This window comes from Mustela nivalis (genome assembly GCF_964662115.1).
Source record: "Mustela nivalis genome assembly, chromosome: 10".
In the NCBI taxonomy this organism is placed as follows: Eukaryota; Metazoa; Chordata; class Mammalia; order Carnivora; family Mustelidae; genus Mustela; species Mustela nivalis.
This window is the reverse complement of record NC_139029.1, coordinates 1,401,196-1,419,072: the sequence shown is the minus strand read 5'-3', so window position 1 is coordinate 1,419,072 and position 17,877 is coordinate 1,401,196. Positions and strand designations below refer to the sequence as shown.

The following is a 17,877-nucleotide window of genomic DNA, read 5'->3' as shown; positions in this document are numbered from 1 at the left end:
GGGACCCTGAGACCGGGGGGGGGGGTGAGGCCGGGGCGGGGGCTAATGTCTGTTTTCAATATGTGGCCAATCGCGGCCTCTTTCCCCTGTTTCGTATAATTTTATACTGGGTGGATGTATTTAGGGCCTGAATGGCCTGACAGTCGTGATTGATACCGTGCATTAGGAGGCCTCCAGCGCCGGCCCTGGGACGAGCTGCGCCAGTCCGCCCTCATCAGATGGCCGGGCCGCAGGCCTATTAAAAGCCGCGGGAGACCTTGAGGCTTAATCACAGAGGCTGGGCTGCGCGAAGGGAGAAGAAAGGCCGGGGCCGGAGAACAAACGCGCTGATAGAGCGCAGAGGCGGAAACGCTCCTGGGATCCCCCCCACGCGCAGTCAGCCCCGGGGGCGGCGCAGCCGAGGGGAACAGGACGGGGAGGGCCTTCAGGGAGGAAAACAATCAGGAACCCGCAGCCCCGGCCGGAGGCCACAGCGCCACTGGGCGGTCTGCAAGGGGCAGGGGCTCGGGGCCGGGGGCCGAGCTCAGCCAGCCGCCCCGACGATGCACCGTGGGGTGAGGCAGAATCCCCCGCCCTGACTCGCCGGGCGCCCCCAGAGGACGGCCGCTGGCACCTGGTCTCCCAAGAGTGTCCCCTTCGGACGTCCAGGGTGTGGCCGTCCTGCTCTCTGGGGGTCTGGGGGTGGGTCCCCAGGCGAGGTGGACAGAGACAGACAGAGAAGCAGAGAAAGAGATAGAGACAGAGACAAAGAGGGAGACAGAGACAGAGAGACAGAGACAGAGAGACAGACAGAGATAGAGCAAGAGAGAGAGGCAGAGACAGAGGGAGAGAGAAAGCCATCAAACTTGTGGCTACAATGCCAAGTGAGACGCTCTGTGGCCCGGGCACAGGAAGGGGGGCGGTCCAGGAAGGAGAGGGACGGTCCCCGTGGCCCTCCCCGGCCCGGGCACCTGGGCGCTGCTGAGGCCCTGGCGTGGTTTGGACCTGTGTGCGTCCTCCGGGAGGAAGGTGTTCCTGATGGTAAAAGGAGCGGTTGTGGGGAGGGAGGCTTGGTTTCGTCTGAAAACGAGGCTGAAAATTTCTCAGAGCCCCTCTGTTTGGGGGGAAGGGGGAAAAACAGGTTTGGAGCCAGCAGAGCTCTGGCTCCAGGGGCCTCGCGGTGCACCCCCGGCTTCCTTCTCCCACAGGCGGGCGCAGACCTCCCAGAGCCGCTGTGGCCATCACTATGCCGGGAGGGTGGAAATGAATGAAAGGCAAAAACTCCCTCGAATTTTTACATAGAAAATATAAAAACCACCCAGAGGTCCAGGTGCTCCTGGTTCCTGCGAGGACCCAGCTGTCACCGTCGCCGGGGAGGGCCAGCCAGTGGCTCTGGACCTGGCTGAGTCCTTTGGGCCTGCAGGGTCGCAGGCACCCAGCTGCAGGACCGGGCAGGGCGGAGGCCTCGTGGGGAGAAGAGCCCCTGCTCTGGAGAGCCCTGGCACCTGTTGCCTGGCGTCCCTCCCCCTCACGTCCTGGTGGCGACGGCTCTGCGGGGCTCCTGGGTCCCAGCACAGAGTTATCTTCAAAACACAGCCAGGGGAACATGGGTTCCCACGTCTGAAATCTCTCAGTGGCTTCAGAACACCTGCGCTGAACAGGGCCTTTTCTACCTGAAAGGTTGGAGGGGGACCCACCTTGTGCGAATCCCGCGGGGTTCCCGCTGTCTGCCCCAGTGCCCAGTGGGTGAGGGTGTTGCAGGATGCAGCAGGCACTGGGCATGGCCTGGGTGTACCCTGGGGGGCTCAGCTCTGCTCAGACAACCCCAAGCCAGCGGCCACACCCTCTGCAATGCCGCGTCCGCCCCGGCCAACCGACAGCCTCTCCTGGGAGGCAGGGCCCGCTGGGGGCTGCGCAGGAGCCTGGTCTTCCTGAGTCTGGGGGACTGCTTGTGCCAGCCCCGCCGTCCCCAGCAGGCCAGCAGGCAGTGGGCAAAGACCCAGATGGTCCCCTCTCTCTGCTGGCTATTTTTGGAAATGGTTTGCTGATTTTTTTTTTTTTCCCGCAAGGTCCAGAATAAAAAGATCCGAAGTGTAGGTGGGACACCTCCTTCAGGGTGGGCTCGGGAAGGGCAGGGCCACGCGGCCCGGGACAGCTAGGACTGGCCAGGTGCCACCACTCTGAGCATGAAAACGAAGCCTGGAAACAGGAAAGCACTGGCCATTGCACCGGGGGGCGGGGGCTGCCTCACAGACCCAGAGCTCTGGCCTGCGGAGGGAGCTGCTTGCTGGGACACATGGCTCTGCTTCTGAGCTGAAGGAGGCCCCTGGGACCCGCGATCTGGGTGCCGCCTGGGAAGCCACCTGTGCCGTGGGTCCTACTTGCCAGGCACTCCCAGGCCGAGCCACACTGAGCCCTTCAGTGAGGCCAAGCTGCACCCCAGACTGACCAGCGAGGAGCTGGCCCCTGCCTCCTCAGCCTTCCCTCCGCCTGGCAGACACTCCATCCACAGCCCCGGCGCGAGGGGCCCCAAACCGCAGGGGCTGCCGGCATCGTGTGGGCCGCGCCGCACATCTCAGGTGGGCTGGCGCTTCCCGCCTGCGCGCTTACCTACCCAGCCCCCGAGCACAGCCCCAGGCCACCCAGGGGTGGAAATGGGGACAGGGGGTCCTCTCCAAGGGCGCTCAGCTCTTAGGGGAACAGGCTTCCCAGGGACGGGTGCGCCTCTGACTCCCGCTTCCCCCAGCTTGTGCTCGGTGCTGGGGCTGGGGCTGGGGTTGGAGGCGACGGAACAGAGCGATTGCGATGGGGGGGCCCTGAGCGATCCTAGAGCCCCGCCAGCCGGGTCCCTGATTCCCCATGCCCAGCATGGGGTCGGACCAGGCCTTGGCACCGTATGCAGCCTGCCCCAGCGATCCCGCAGGGACCTCCAGCCGTGCAGACGTCCAGGCCCCCAGAGCTGACCCTCGACCTGGCCGGCAAGAGAAGGCGTGGCGTGAGATGGCTTTGACGCCCCCCCGCCCCCGAGCCCCTGGCTGACCGCTGCCCTGGGCTTTCTGCTCTTTGCCCCAGCGCCCTAGCCAGGGTCCCCTGGGCCGTCCTGGGACAGGGATGCCCGCTGCGTTTCAGAGGACCATTTGAAACAAGTGGACGCTGGGCTTGGACGGCGGCGGCTCTTCCTGCCCCGCCACTTGGTGGGCGCCTGACCCCCGGGTTATCGGGGCGGCCGCTTGCACGGTGACCTCATTAAATGCGGTGGCCACGTCAGCACCTTTCTGAAGCCCCTTTTATCACTCACAGCGTGCCGGTGCGCCCCGTCGGCACCTCCTCCCCGACACGGCTCTATCTTATCTCCCTCGGGGTGGGGACCCTCACTGGGAGCCAGAGACCAGGTCTGGGAATGCCTCCTCCAGACAGCCCTGCCGTTAGCTGCTGACACGGCCGGGGTGGGGGCAGGGCGAGCGGACCGCGGATTCTTGCCGACAAAACCGTGCAGACACGAGTCGCCTTCTGGCTCCTGAATTTAATAATGCTCGGCGACTGCGCGGGAAGCCTGTCCGGCCACCGCTGCGCGCACGTCCCCGGCCCCGCCAGCCTGAGCTCACCGGGCCCCAGCCCCTGTGGGGGGAGGACGCCTGTCCTCTGCAGAGCCCAGTGGCTGGTGTCGGGAGCCCCGCGTGGGGCTGGGGGGCACCTAGCATTCAAGGTCACCCAGCAAGAGGAGCTGGAAGAGAGGCCCGGAGACGCCTGCCTGCACCGCTGCGCCCCGGCCGCCGGCTCAGTCCCCTTCGTGAATGGCAGGCTGTGCCTGCCGCTCCTATGAAGACGGCTCTTTGTCCCCGGCCCTTGGCCCACGATTTTGGGAATGGTGCTGAACAGCTGCCCTCCTGCTCTGCTTCTCCCAGGCCTGCACACGAATACTAACAAGGGTGCTGCCCAACCAGGCACTGAATGTCTGCTCCAGAGAGCTCGGGGCCCAGGCCCAGGGTGGGGGGACGGTGGGGTCGCGACAGTTCCCGGAGCCCCTGCAGAGCCGCGGGCCTCAGGCTCACAGTCAGACCTGCAGAGAAACACCCAGGGCCCGGGGCCGAGGCCAGTGGGCCGGGGCCTGAGGCCGGCCACTGCTGCCCTCTCTGAGTGCCGTCCCCAGCTCCCCGGGCCCTCTCCCGGCCCTTCTCTGCTGCTCCCCCGTCCTCTCCCTGCTGCGAGCAAAGCCCTGCTTCGGGCGCCAAACGCGTTCTCCGTGTCCAGTGGCCTGACTGGCAGCTTCTGGCCGAGGCGGGACGAGCCCCTGAGACACACAGCTGGGGTCCAAGTCCTCAGGAGGACCCAGGGCCCAGCACCCGTCGTGGGGGTGTCAGGAGGGGCCTGTGGCCACATGGGAAAGGCCAGGAGGGACATAGGTGTTGCCCCACCTCCGCCAGGGCCCCCATGGCCAGGGCTTGTCTAGGGAAAGTGCCAGGGGACGGGAGGTGGGGACCAGGGCAGTCTGCAGCTTGCTCTCACTGCAGCCCCGAGCTCCGGCCTCCTCCTCCCTCAGGGCCTGCCTGTCCACGGTGCCGGCGCCGCAGCTCTGAAGTCAGAGAGGTGCCCGTGGCGGGCGCAAGATCCATCGGCCACCCTTCCCCATGACTCTGGCTCGGCTGCCCTGAACAGGAGTTGACCCTGCGCTGCTGGGGCTGGGATGCTCTGCCTCTCCCTGCCGCTCTGCCCTCCGCTGGCCCCTGGCTGCTCCCTGAGCGCCCACTGGGTGCGGAGCTCTGTCTCGGGTGCAGAAAGGATGGGGACGGGCCTGGCAGAGGCGGACAGACAGCATTTACCCACGGGACTTAAGTCACCCCCTTGGGAGGTCGAAGTGACCCCAGACCCCTTTTGGGATGGAAGCTAGGGACCAGAGGACTCACCCTCCCTCGGCCGGATCCCTACCCGGAACCGAGCCTCAGTCCTGCTCAGTGTCGCGGCCTGCTCTAGGCCGCCGTGCTGCCTCTCAGCTCGTCTGCCTCACACGGAACCTCCCATGAAATTGAGCCTGGCATGAGGGGCCTGGGAGGGGCCGTCCCAACCCCCTCCTGCATTCCCAGGGCCATGCGCCATTCAGGACTCTTCCTACCCTCCTGGGGCAAGACTCTACAGCTGGGTCTTCTGAGGTCCTCTAGGAGCTCGCAGGGAGGCTGTGAGATGTCTTCTGGGCTTCCCTGAGCCTGGCTGGCCCCCATGCCAGCACTGAGTGCTCCTGGTTGCAGTATGAGCCCCCTGAGATGGAGGAGGCCATGGGCTGTCTCGGAGGAGAACACGGACACTGGGGGAGAGGGAAAGCAGAGCCTCGGGGACACGGTCGGCAGGCCCTGTCCCGAGCCAGTTCAAGGGACTGGTCAGATGTCCAGTCTGTTCAGCCCCTCCATGGACACCGGCCACGCACTGGTCAGACTCCAGGGATAGGTGTGCAGCTGCAGCAGGTCCTTCCCCCGTGCAGCTCCTGGCCCGTTCAAAGTGGAGTGTGTGAATCCAAAGGGAAGTGGACACTGAATTAAGGGTACTTGGAGCCCAAAGGCCCGGGGCCTGGGTCACCATCAGGACACGTCTCGCGGGGAGGCAGATTTTGCGAGGCCGCTGGGAGACTGGGGCAAGTGCTGCTGAGGGAAAGGGGTCCCCGGGACAGAATGGAGGGAGGCAGGACGAAGCCTTGCCTGTCCTGGGGGGACCACAGGGCATCCAAAGAGGAATGATGGGGACTCAAGCAGGGGGCATGGTAGGGACAGGCGGGTCAGACTCAGCCATTCAGATGGACGCGACCTCCGGTCAGGCGGCCTCCCCCCCAACTAAGCCACAACAGCCACATCAGCAGCCGGAGACTCAGCTTCTGGGAAACCACCGACTGCTTTGTACGGACCGCACGGTGCAGACACGTCTGCCGACCTGCCGGGGGAGGGTACTGCCGCTCGCCACCATGGGGCAAAGCCAACGGGAGAAACAAAAAAGGAAACCTGATAAACAGTTTCCATATCCAACATTTTCCACATTCAATTATTTTTAAATTAAATAATCTCTCCCTAGAAGAAAAAGGAAAGTTCCCGCTCAGCTCAGCCCAGCCTCACAAAGCCCACATTGTGGGGCCCTGATGGAGAGCGAGTCTCCTTGGAGCCCGCCCCTCAATGTCCCCTTTTATGCTCGTGCTCCCAGGCAGCTCCTCAACCGCTCCCACGTGGTGGAGGCCCTGGCCCACGGCCACACGGCCTCTGTGGGGCTCTGTCGGTCCCCGGGAACCCGGGCGGGGGCATCAGGCAGCCTGGGCAGGGCGAGAAGGCTGCCAAGAAAAACTGAGCTACGGAAGGCAGCATGGAGGGTCTGAGGGGTGACCGGGATGGCGGTCCACGGAGACCAGGTGACACATTCAGAACCAACAGCTGGGAAGGTGTGAGGCTCGTATCTGCCCCCCGGGGTCCGACACCCAAGTCCTCGTCCTACTAGTTCGGTGTTCTCCAGTGAGGGGCTGAGCCAGTTTGAACCCCGCCATCGCTTGCAGCGTGGTGACAACACTGCCCGTGCCAGCCACCTCCCTCCTGCAGCAGGGGTGACAGAGTGAGCTTGCAGACGTGCCCACAGAACCCTAAAGGCTGATAGCACCAGGGGCTCGGATCCCAGAGTTACCCCAGCAGAGTGGTTGACGCTGGACTCCTCCTTTCACAGAGGACGACTCTACACTATGGACGAAATACACACATGAAACATGGACGGTGTTAGGGAGTGAATAAAAGCAGGTGGAAACATCAGGGAACCAACCCTTGAAAGAAAGAGCTGTACTGGTGAGGGTCCCCCATTGTCTGGCTTTCTGGAAGAGGCCACTGCCCTCTCTACCTGCGGTGGGGCCGCTGGAACTCTGGGAGAAAGCCCCAGTCTTAACAGACAGACGGGCCAGACAGTGGGGTTGGAGGCTGCCAGGGTAGCTATAAGTGGAAGGAGGAAATCCTGGAGAGGAGAGGGCCACACACAGGGGATCCCCGGTCTGCACTGAACCCCTCCCACCCCGGCTGACCCCTGCGCTGGGAGAGCACGAGGGGCCCAGCCACAGGACACAGCGGGAAGGTTCCGAGAGCGGAGCAGCTCTTCCAGCTGTTGTCCATCACAGCTGGTGCGAGACCATCTGGAATTAGAGTCCTGTCAACTCAGAGGGGCTTGGAGAACGCCTTTGACGTTCCAATAAAGCCTAGAGGGGCCAAGCCTTAAGAGCAAGCCTGATCCCTGAGAGTGAGCGCAAGGCCGAGACAGGCACACGCTGGCTGAGTATCAGCTCAGCTTCTGCAGGTGAGCTCCTGGCCAGCAGCTGGGGACCGAAAGATCTGCTTTAGGACAAAAACCAGCACTCTACAGAGGAATGCTGAGACTCTAGGGTTTCTAAAATGTGTTGCGTCCAAAGCAATAAAATAAAAAGCAAGTGCCAAGTGTATAAGGAAATAGGAAAATGTGACCCATAGTCAGAGGAAAACTCAGTCAAGACACGCCAACTCTGATACGACCCCGATGTCGGGATTAGCAACAAAAACGTTAAAGCAGCTACTGCAAATGCATCCAAAGATATAAATAAAAAGGTCATCATGGGGAGTGAACAGATAGGGAATGCCAGCAGAGAAATGGAAAACGTCGTGACGAACCAGACAGGATTTCTAGGACTGAAAAGGACCTGGTGGGAAATGGACGTGTCCTCGGATGGGCCTGGAAACCAGCTGAAGGTCGTGGGAGGGAGCGCACATGAACCTGGGGATGGAGTCATGGAAATTGTCCAGCGAAAATAATAAAAAAATATTGAACCAAAAATGAACAGAGCCATAGTGACCTAGGGGCACTATTTGGTGTATGTGTAACCAAAGTCCCAGAAGAAAAGAAGAGAGAGAAAATGGAACAGAAGAAGTTTAGAAGAAAAAGAAAAAAGGCTAACAAAGAGCACTTAATGCAAAGCATTCAAAAGTACCCTCTAATCAAAGGACTCAGTTAAGGACGTGAAGAGGCAAGGGTGCCCTGGGAGGAGCTATTTGCCGTACGCACGGATGACGGGCGGTGTCTTCAGATCTCCTAAAAATCAACCGACACAGGGACGGACAATCCACTAAAAAAAAGTGAACACAAGTTTCACAAAAGCAGTTACGCGCAAGACTACTAAGCACACGACGTGAAAGTGGGCTTGCGTCACGAGTCATCGGGGGACGCAGCCTGAAAGCACGCGGAGACGCCGATCCGCGCCCGCTGGAGCAGCTAGGACGTGAGGACGGATGCCAGTAGCTGTCACGGGGGAAGGAGCTGCCGGGACAGTCGTCCGCGACCGGCAAGGATGCGGAACAACTCCTTCCTTTGGAAAGCAACGGGGTGGTGTCTTAGCAACCCGGACAGACCCGCACCGGAGGACCCGGTGACTTTACTCCTAGAGGACTTACTCAAGAGAAGTGAAAACTTCGGTCCACAAAGGCCTGTCCATGACTGTTGGTCGTCTGCCCCGAGCCAGAAATAACCCCACACACTGCGCCCCAGGACAACAGACCAACAACCCACCGTCTGCCGACGCCCTGGGTGCCGCTCGGTGACAACAGAGAGGGCGCTGCCGGCAGATGCAGCGGCGTGGCCGCGTTACAAACGTCGCTAGGTTGGGCAGAAGCAGGTGCACAGGGGTGCAGACCGCATGGGCCTCCCGGTATGAATCTCAGAGGCGAGGCCCGGGAGACAAACCGGCAAAGAGCCAGGAATCGGAGCGGGGCTGCCCGTCTGCCCTGGGGAGCGCCGGCTGGCCAGTCTGGGGGCCACACAAAGGCTCTGAGGTCGGTTCAGGTGGTGTTACCTCCGTCCTGAGCCGTCTGGGCGCACACTCACGGTCTGCCCCGTGTACCATCTCTGTGATGTGTCGTGCGCGGGAGGCTCCGAGGCCATGCACCCCGGCTCGATCTGGCTGCACACCCCTGGCTGGACGGGAGGCTGCGTGACTCTCCCACGGTTTCGGGGCCTCGGGTCTCTGATCCCTGTGGATCGCGGTGACGGCTGAGTGAGAGGACGCCCGTAAACCCGCAGACCAGAGCTGGAGCAGAACCAAAGCCTCGGCCCTTGTAAGCTCTTGCTGCGTTTCCTGGAAGTGGGCTAGAGGCCCGCTGGGCACAGTCCCACGCTGTGACCACTTTGTCCAGCAGCCACCTTCCCAGCAGGCAGAGGGCATGTGAGCCGGCGCCTGCCGCTGAGTCCCCGGTGGCCCCGTGGCCCCGTGGCTGCCCCGGACACGTGGGCGTTCGTTTCTGTCTCCTGGAACATCTCACAAGCACCTGGAGGTCCTGCAGGAGGGGGGGAGGGGTTTCTCTCTGGAAACACCCCTGACCTCCCACAAGGACCCCGTGTGGACTGTGGGCTTGGCGGTTCCTTCTAGGGTTTGGAGGGAAGAGCTGCCCTCAGACGCCTGTGCCCGTGCCTCTCCGGCGGCCCCTTCAGCCGAGCGAACCGGGCCTGGGGAGATTACTTGACCCTTCGGCCGGAATCAGGCCTCACTCCAGTGTTGAATTTTATTTCTCATCGCGGAACTAAGAAGGTGACTGTGAGCCCCGGTTTCCCGGCGTCCCCGTTTCTGTCGGCTCCTCACGGCGGGCCACACCGGCCGGCCCGACACGGATGGAGCCTGGGGGGCGTCCCCGGTTCCTCATGTCAGGAGATGGTTACGAGGCGCGCCGCTCGCTTGCGCCGGAGGCTTCCCTCCGCAGACCGGAAGCTTCCAGAAGCTTCCAGAGGGAATGGCGATCTGCACACGCTCCACCCCAACCCCTGGCACATGGCCCGGCCCCTGCTGGGAGTGAAGGAGGCTGGCGGAGCTCCGGTCACGGCCTCTATGACCTCCCCATGAGAGCTGGGGCGGGAGCCTGGCTGGGGCGGGGCGGGTGTCCCGTGCGCCCCGCCGGTGTCGGTCCCTGTCTGAGGGCTTTGCTCCGGGGGCTCAGGCCGTCCTTCCCGCTTCCTCCTGGCCCAGGGGGGCTCTTCCCATCACAGCCAGCCACTGGGCTAACCGGAGCGTGGGGTGTGACGCGTCCTCCTCCCCGGCCCGGACCTCCGGCCCCACGCTGCCCAGCGTGAGGGTGCCCTGGGCTGAGTCTTGCCGGACCTGTGCTCTGCCTCCTCCAGGAGGCTCCCAGCTGCTCTGTCATCCGGAAGCACCCCCTGGCCAAGCGCCCCTCTCTGCGCCTCTCTCCTCCCCGTGCGGAGGGGTCCGGGGGCACCTTCCTTCGGTCACTCTGCGACGCCTGCTCCCCGTGGTCGCCGGTCCCTTTGCCTGCTAATTTCATAAAGAGGCCATTGTTCATCTAGATGGTCTTTACAGAAGCCTGTCCCCAGCGAGTGGAAACATTTAGTTAATAATTTAACACTGTGCTGTCTGCTGAGTTTTCAGGCCCCCAAATAAGATCGATGGGGCTAACAATCGGCTTATTGAGTTTCCTGGCTCCGTTTCCTGAAGACACAGACGAGCAGAGCGCGGGCGGCCGTGGGGTGGGGGAGGGGAACGCCGCGCAGGGAAGAAAAATGTAGATGGTATTGATGCAAGTTGTCAAAAATAATTGTTTTATTTTCGCTGGGAATGTTCCAGACACCCCCGGACGCACTGATCCGTGACGCCGGTTCTCCAGAAGCAGGAGTTCGGCATTTATGGCAATTCTGCGGCCTCTCCCGAGACGTCCCTCCGGTGAACGCTTCTGCCCATGGCGCCCGTGGCGTGACCGCCTGACCTGGAACCGTCTCGGGAGGGAGGGGGTGGGAAGGGGAGGGAGGGACCTGCGGGGTTCGAGAGGTCCGCGTCTGTGCGGGCTGTCGGGGATGTGCCGGGGTACGGGCCGTCCGCAGCCTGGAGAATCAAGGGAGGGTAGGGCCCAGCAGCGGGGCGAGACCCCAGCACGACCTTGGCCGGTGCTGCCGAGGACCCAGGAAGAACCCCAGACCTAGAGCCCCCACGTGCGGACCCTTTACGGAAGTGAACAGTGATCCGGCTCCGTTGTGAGGCCCCTGATGGTGATCCCAGGTGGGGGCAGTGCGTGACCATCCATCCTGGGGCTCGTGTCAGAAATTCCGCCGCAGCTCCACAGAGCGGCAGGGGTCGGGTGGGGCACGCAGTCCCCAGGCCCCGTGCCGGCCTGTCTGAGGGTTTTCCCAGACTCGCCTGCTGCCCGAAGAGGAGCGGGAGGTCACCTGCTCGAGGTCCGCGGCCCCCGGCGGGCGGGTTCGCTCTTCCCCCTGAGTAGGTGACTCTCTGTTGAGCAGCCAGTTGGGGAATGTACGGGACAGGGGAGGGGTCACCTCCAGTGTCGCTGCTGGCGTTGGGGTCTTGTGAGACCACGGTGCGCGTCTGTCCAAAGCCCTTCCACGCCTGGCCAGGCTCCCTGCCTGTGTCCCTCTGCGGGAGGAAGCCTCGAGGCCACCGAGTTCCGGACCAGGCAGCGCCTTCTCCAGGGAGGTGGGTGCCCTTCCCACTGTGCTCTGAGCACCTGCCAGGGCTGCCTGCTCAGGATTGTCATCACTCTCCGTCCGTCCGTCCATCCGTCCGTACACAATTCCACACACTGGTGCACCGAGGCCTGCCTGTGCCCCACTCCGGCAGCCACCAGGGCTGTAGAGACGCCTTCTAACCCTGGAGGGCTGTTTCCACTGGGGCTGTGTCCCACGTGACACAGTCCAGCTATTGGGGTTTGGAGGACAGTGTGTCCCAGAAACTGCTTCAGGAGGTGAGTGATCAGGGGGCGCCTGAGGACCAGGAAGGCGGGGCTGGGGGAGGACAGAGCAGAATGAAGGTTTCCAAAGTTCCCAATTCATGGCCTGAAGAGGAAACTGCCGCTAGAGGTCCCAGGGCTGCTGGCCACCCTGAGAACTGGGTCCTTCCTGCCGGCCGAGGCTTGGGGATTTCAGCACAGTCCCGCCGGAGGGCTGCTCACGGTCTGGTGGCCGCTGTCACACAGGGGTCCCTCAGCGGCCCATTCACAAGGGTTCTGTCGGCATCAACTCCAAATGCACCCCTGCTCCCAGCTTGGCACCGGGAAGATGGGGCCGGTATGCTGCCCAGAGAGGCCCCTGCCTCGTCCACACAGAGAGACCTTCTATTCTGCTCACATCTGGAGCCCCCAGAGGGCACGGTGGCCAGGACACTCTGGGTTCCAGGCGTCTCCCTAGCGAGCCGAGGGCCTGGCCTGGCATCAGACCTGGGGGACCAGCTCTGGATCCAAGCCCTGGAGATACTCATCACCCCCCACCCTGTCGGCACACGGGGCAGGACAAGCAGCAGCCCCAGTTTGGAAGGAGCCTCTGAAGTCAGCGAGTTGCGTTCTCGTTTCTTGGTTGGTTGCTCAGATAATGAGGAGTAGATGGTCCATCCTGGTCCAACAGTACATTTGTGGAAAGCCCGCGACCAGGCGTTCAGGGGGCCTCTCCCGCCCTGCCCAGAGGACGAAGAGGCCCCTGGCCCCTGAGGGGACGTTGTATCTGAGGGTGGTGGAGGGTTTCTGGAGGCGCCGGGAAGCCTTTGCAGCACCGCGGGGGCTTGTTCCGTCCCCCCTCACTGTCAGATCCGCTTTCTCCCTGGCGGAGTCTCCCTCGGAGATGCCAAGGAAGCTGCCTGCAGCCCCCGGAGCGGTTCGCCTGGTTCCCTAGAACGGGACAAATGACTCCTGACTTGTGTGAGTGTGTGTGTGCGTGAGTGTGTGCGTGTGAGTGTGCGCATGAGTGCGTGCGCGTGCGTGTGCGCGTGCGTGTGCGCATGCGTGCGTGAGTGCGCGTGTGTGCACGCGTGAGTGTGCGTGCATGAGTGTGCGTGTCTGTGTGCGTGAGTGTGCGCATGTGTGCATGCGTGAGTGTGCGTGTGTGCATGTGTGCGTGAGTGTGCGTGTGTGTGCGTGTGTGCATGCGTGAGTGTGTGTGTGCGTGTGTCTGTGTGCGCGTGTGCACGCGTGCATGTGTCTGCACGTGTGTGCGTGTGTCTCTGTGTGCACGTGTTTGCGTGTGTACATGCCTGGTACGTGTGGACACGTGTGTGCATGTGTGTGCATGTGTCTGTGTGCGCGTGCGCACGTGTGTATGTGTCTGCACGTGCAGTGCGTGTGTCTCTGTGTGCATGTGTGTCTGTGTGCACACACGTGTGCGTGTGTCTGCGTGTGGGCGCGTGCGCGTGTCTGCGCATGGGCCTGGTGTGTGTGTGCGTCTCTCCCCCACCATCTCTCTTTCCAGCACCAAAGCTCAGGGGCTTTGGCTCCGGATCACCAGGTGAGGGGGGGCTGAGAAAGCAAATCAGGAAGAAATCTTTCCTCCTGTGCCACTTGGGTGCCCCAAGGAGAGAGAACAAATCATCCTGCAGGAGGAAGGTGGCCAGCTCGGAGCTGTGGTGGCTGTATGGCGGGCACCCCAGCAGCCCCTCACTGGCCTGGCAGTGCCCAGGCCGCAGTCCAGGAGCAGAGCCGGGGTGTAGCACCGTGGGCTGCCCTCAGGGCACAGCCCTCCTCCCGCAGCTCTGTGGGCAGGTCTTGAGCAGAGAGGTCCCTGCAGGCAGCAACCACAACTCGGCCGGTGACACTCTGGGAACCCAGCCGGGTCCTGGGTGCTGTCTCCCACCCCCCCACTGCAGCTTATCCCAGCTCACACAAGGGCTATTCTCTCCGACAGGAGGGAGGTGCCGGCTTGGAGAGGCAGCTGCTGGACGCGTCTAGTGCAGGAAATGTCGGGAGGCTCAGCATCGGGAGAAAAACCCGCCCACCCTTGCGCCGCTCCCCGCTCCCTCCCTCCCGGTTTACCTTTCCGCGGTGGCGAGCGAGCACGTAGATGCGCACCGTCACACACGCTCACATGCCCAGGGGACCGACACACACACTCACACGCCCAGCGGTCCGTCTCCATGCACGCATGCACACACCCCGTGATCTGGGGGTCTGAGAGGCACACACATTGCATCGGCCCAGCAGACCCTACGCTCTCCCTTCGGCTCCACAGTCCTCCAGAGACAGCTTCTGGGGGCGGGGGTGGCACATCCTGGGGGCGGCGTCTGTCCAGGGCCCGTCACGGCTTCCTCTCTCTGCGGCGCGCTGGGCGCGAGTCTGGAATTCCGCGAGGGAGATCTGCAGGAATGCTGGCTTCCAACACCCGGAGAGTGAGAGGCCCGGGGCCCAGGCCGGGGGGGCCCCCGTGGCCCCTGTGACCCTGGCTGGGGCTGCCGGGGTACACCCAAGGGAGTGGGCCGCCAGGGGCTCCGACCCGCCCGACCGCGGCTGCCTCCTCCGGGGCCAGGTAGCACTTTCTCCCAGGACTTGGGACTGGTTGCGGAATAAGGGTGGGTTCTGAAAGAAGTAGATGTTTTCCTTTGGAAAGTTTATTTGCAGATTTATGTCCGAGGCTGTGTTTTTTTTAAGCCTCAGCCTCTGGGGTTAGATCTCAGATGTCCTTCTCCCCACTCAGCTTCTTTGATGTCCTGTGTATTTGTTTGGGCTGGCCGGTCAAGAGTCAAAACACACCAGCTCAGCTCCGCGAGCCACACTCGCGGATGCACGCCATGTGGTCGGGTCGGACGAGAGCACGCTCTCTGTGGGTGCCCGCGGCAGGGGCCTCCTGGTGTCCTCCGAGGTTTTCACGCCGTCCCTCGCTCTAAGTCAATAATATTCTTTCATTCACTTTCCAGAGCGGAAAGGCTGAGGAAGGGCTGCCTGCGAGGCCAGCTTCCTTGTGCCGGGGCCTGGCCGGGGCAGCCGCCCGACCTCAACCCGCCTTCACGCAGGAGGCCCAGATATCAGAACACAGACTCCTTGAAGCCTTCTGTCCAGAGCACCGGGGACGGTGCGCACGGTGACAGCTTCTGGGTCGGGCCAGAGCCTTGCCGTGAGTCCGCGGTCCTCTCTGGGAGACCAGGTGTGTCCCGTTCCCCCTGTGCCCGTGTCGAGGCGGGGCCAGGGCCTCTGGCTCTGAGCACAAAGGGGGCTGTTTTGTGGGCGGGGGTGGCGGATGGCAGTCAGTCCAGGGCAGGTCCCCAATGCTCTTGGAAGCCACCTTCCTTCGTTACCTGGGTTTGGTTGCCGGAGCTAAGTCTGCTGAGACAGGCGCCGTCCGGCCCCTTCCCCATGGGCTCCAGATGGCTGCTGAGGGCAGTATGCAGACCAAGCCAGGACTCCGGTGCGGCTGGCGGTGACCAGGATGGCAGTGGAGTCATCCGGGGAACCGTGCCCAGGTGGTTTCTGGGTGGGCGCCCCAGGGCCAGCTCCCACTATCTCTTCTGTGGCCTCGGCACCTGGATGCCGTGTCCTGCTTTCTTGTCCAGTGATAGGACTTGCTGAGCAGCTCCAGCAAGCAGGAGGAGTGAGGCTGGTGGGTCTTGTGTCTGGCCATGAACCCAGGAAACTCCGAGACACCACAGTGACCGCCTGTGGAGGATTGACTATGGGAATGACCTGAGCGGCACGGAAGACGCCCGTCGGAGGGTGGGGGCTTGGCGCTCCTTTGCGACCACAGCATCTCTCTCGACTTCACGGCCTGGCTGATGGCAACTCCTAGACCCTGGGCTGGGGTCCGGGTCTCTGGCTCTTCCCGTGGAAGCTTCCGGGCTGCACCATGGTCTGTGCCTGCTATCCTCACTGTTTTCTGAAGATGACGTTGTGCCGGGTGTGGGGTCAAGCAGACTCTCGTCCCCAGATGCGGGGCAGCTCTGTGAACCCGTCTTTGTTTGACAAAGACCACAGAGCAGCCGCGACCACGCAGCTTCTAAGTAAGATGGGCACCAGGCGAGACGGACCCCGCATCCGCAGCGGGACCACGACGGCTTCCGACAGAGAGAGGATTCTGGAAAAGTCTGGAGGAAGGCACCTTAGCCTAAGAGGAGAGGCCTCCCTGGCACATTCTGGGGACGCCGGTCTCTGCTCTGATGCTGCGCTCTAGTCTGGGGATCATGGAGGGTTTCTGGAGGCTCACAGAAGCCCACGGCGCTGAAGCGAGATGCGGAAGTGAGGAAATGCTCCGGCACAGGCGCAGCCCGGGACCCCACGTTCCTCACCCAGACCGTCGGCCCCGGCCCTGTGGGCCCTCCTCCTGCGGTCACCAGCACCCCTGCTGCGCCCACCGAGCACAGAAGGGCTTGTATTTCCCTGGCCAGACCCCTTCCCTGACACCGTGGCCACACCTGCTCTAGCCCCCAGTTCGGGGCTCTCCCAGTGTCCCCAGAAGGACGGACACCCACCTCCTCAGGGCACCTTAGTCCCTCTTCCCCTCACCTCTGCTGCCCAAATGCAGACGCTCTGTCCCTATCGGATTGGCAGGTAGACCAGACGACCCAGCAGTGCCACGCCCAGACCCCTCTGCCCCAGGTCCCCGAAATCCAAGCAGAACCTAGGACACAAGTGTTCGCGGCACCACTCACAATAACCAGCTTCTGGAAAGGCCCAGATGTCCATCAGCAGAGGACCAGTCCTCTCCCTACAACGGACTGCTGCTCAGCCCTGAATAAGGAATCCAGGGCGGAGCCCGGCTGTTTCGTGGTGAGCCTCCGGGACAGTCCGGGGAGGGCGGCCCGACGCAGGGCTGTTCACAGCGGGTCCTTTCCACGACCAGTCCAGAACAGGCCGAAACAGAGCGGCAGAGAGCAGACGGGTGGTTCCCGGGGCCGCACGCGCTCGGGGACGACGGAGTTCTGGGACAGCAGGGACACAGAGCCCTGACGGTGGCACCAACCGTGCATGTCCCAGAGGCTGCGGAACTGCACTTTAAAAAGCTAAACCGGTAATGTATGTATTTTACCACAATAAAATAAAATTAATCCTTGATACTTCAGACAGATTTGGGGAAAGAAACCCCAGAAAGCCAAAAGAAAGCAAACTGGGCCTCACGACCGCTTCGGGACCGGACCCTGCCCACCCGGCGATTCCCAGTTCCCTGAGGACATTTCCAGCGGCGGCTCCGCAAGCGGGGCCTGTTTTCCTGGGCGGTGAAACCGCCGTCCCCCTAGGACGGAAGGCGCCTGAGGCCCCGGCTGCCCCCTTGCATGCGCCGGAGGCCCCAAAGCCCCTGCAAGACAAGACAGGGCTCCGCGCTCCGCAGAGCCGCGGGAGCCGAGGGCCGGCCTTGGCCGAGTGCAGGGCCGTCGCCCCTCGGCAGAGCTCCTCCGGCAGCCCCTGCCATCAGAGGCGTGACGGCTGCTTGTCTAACGGGAGCTCCCGCCGGGAACAACGGGGCCGCCTAATTGAAATGTATGAGAAACAATTAAGAGTAATTGGAATCAATTAATAGATGATTTTCTTGGGAACTAGTACACAACGTGAGGCAGGATCTAATTACAATTTCCAAGCGCACACACGTCCCCACTCAGGAGCGAGCGTGAGCCGCCGGCGTGGCCTCCCGAGCTCCAGGATGGGCTGCGGCGACGGGGAGAGGCCGCGCGGTGGTGGCACAGGGGCAGCGCGGGCCGGCACACCCCAGTGGGCGGCTCTGCCTGGGACACGGCCCTCGGGTCCCCCAGTCCTTGTCCCTGGCCCACGGGCTACCCTTCCAGCCCCAGGGCCAGGCTTTCTTTAGTTTTTAAAAGATCTTATCTGCTTGTTTATTAGAGAGAGACTGAGCGAGCACAGAGCAGGGGGAGCAGAGGGAGGGGCCGGGAGGGCGAGGGCCTCGCGCAGGCTCCCTGCTGGCCGCAGAGCCGCACCTGGGACTCGAACCCGAGACCCTGAGAGCGTGGCCTGAGCTGCCGTGAAATCGACGTCTAAGGGACTGAGCCCCCTAAGTGCCCCGCGCTTTGCTCCTCAGGGACGTGGTTGAGCCACGGACACGCAGGTCACCCCCCCTCATCCTTAGAGACTTGGGGACATCTGTGTCCAGTGGAAAAAGACCCCACGCTGCAGCCCCCGAGCCCCTCGGGCTGTGCACAGAGCGGGTGGAAGG

General features: G+C 62.9%; 2 protein-coding genes and 1 long non-coding RNA gene across 10 annotated transcripts in view; 1 reads left to right on the top strand and 2 right to left on the bottom strand.

Moving 5' to 3' along the window:
• The window catches only part of PRDM16 (PR/SET domain 16), a 292,797-nt gene that overhangs the window by 67,436 nt on the left and 207,484 nt on the right, over positions 1-17,877 (bottom strand). The window lies entirely within an intron of this gene.
• The window catches only part of ARHGEF16 (Rho guanine nucleotide exchange factor 16), a 203,003-nt gene that overhangs the window by 104,236 nt on the left and 80,890 nt on the right, over positions 1-17,877 (bottom strand). The gene's annotated exons all lie outside the window — the stretch shown is intronic.
• On the top strand, positions 10,559-16,627 carry LOC309842830. The gene is made up of 4 exons (XR_014299793.1): positions 10,559-11,440; positions 14,639-14,874; positions 15,086-15,181; positions 15,272-16,627. It is a non-coding gene; the product is annotated as an uncharacterized lncRNA (long non-coding RNA).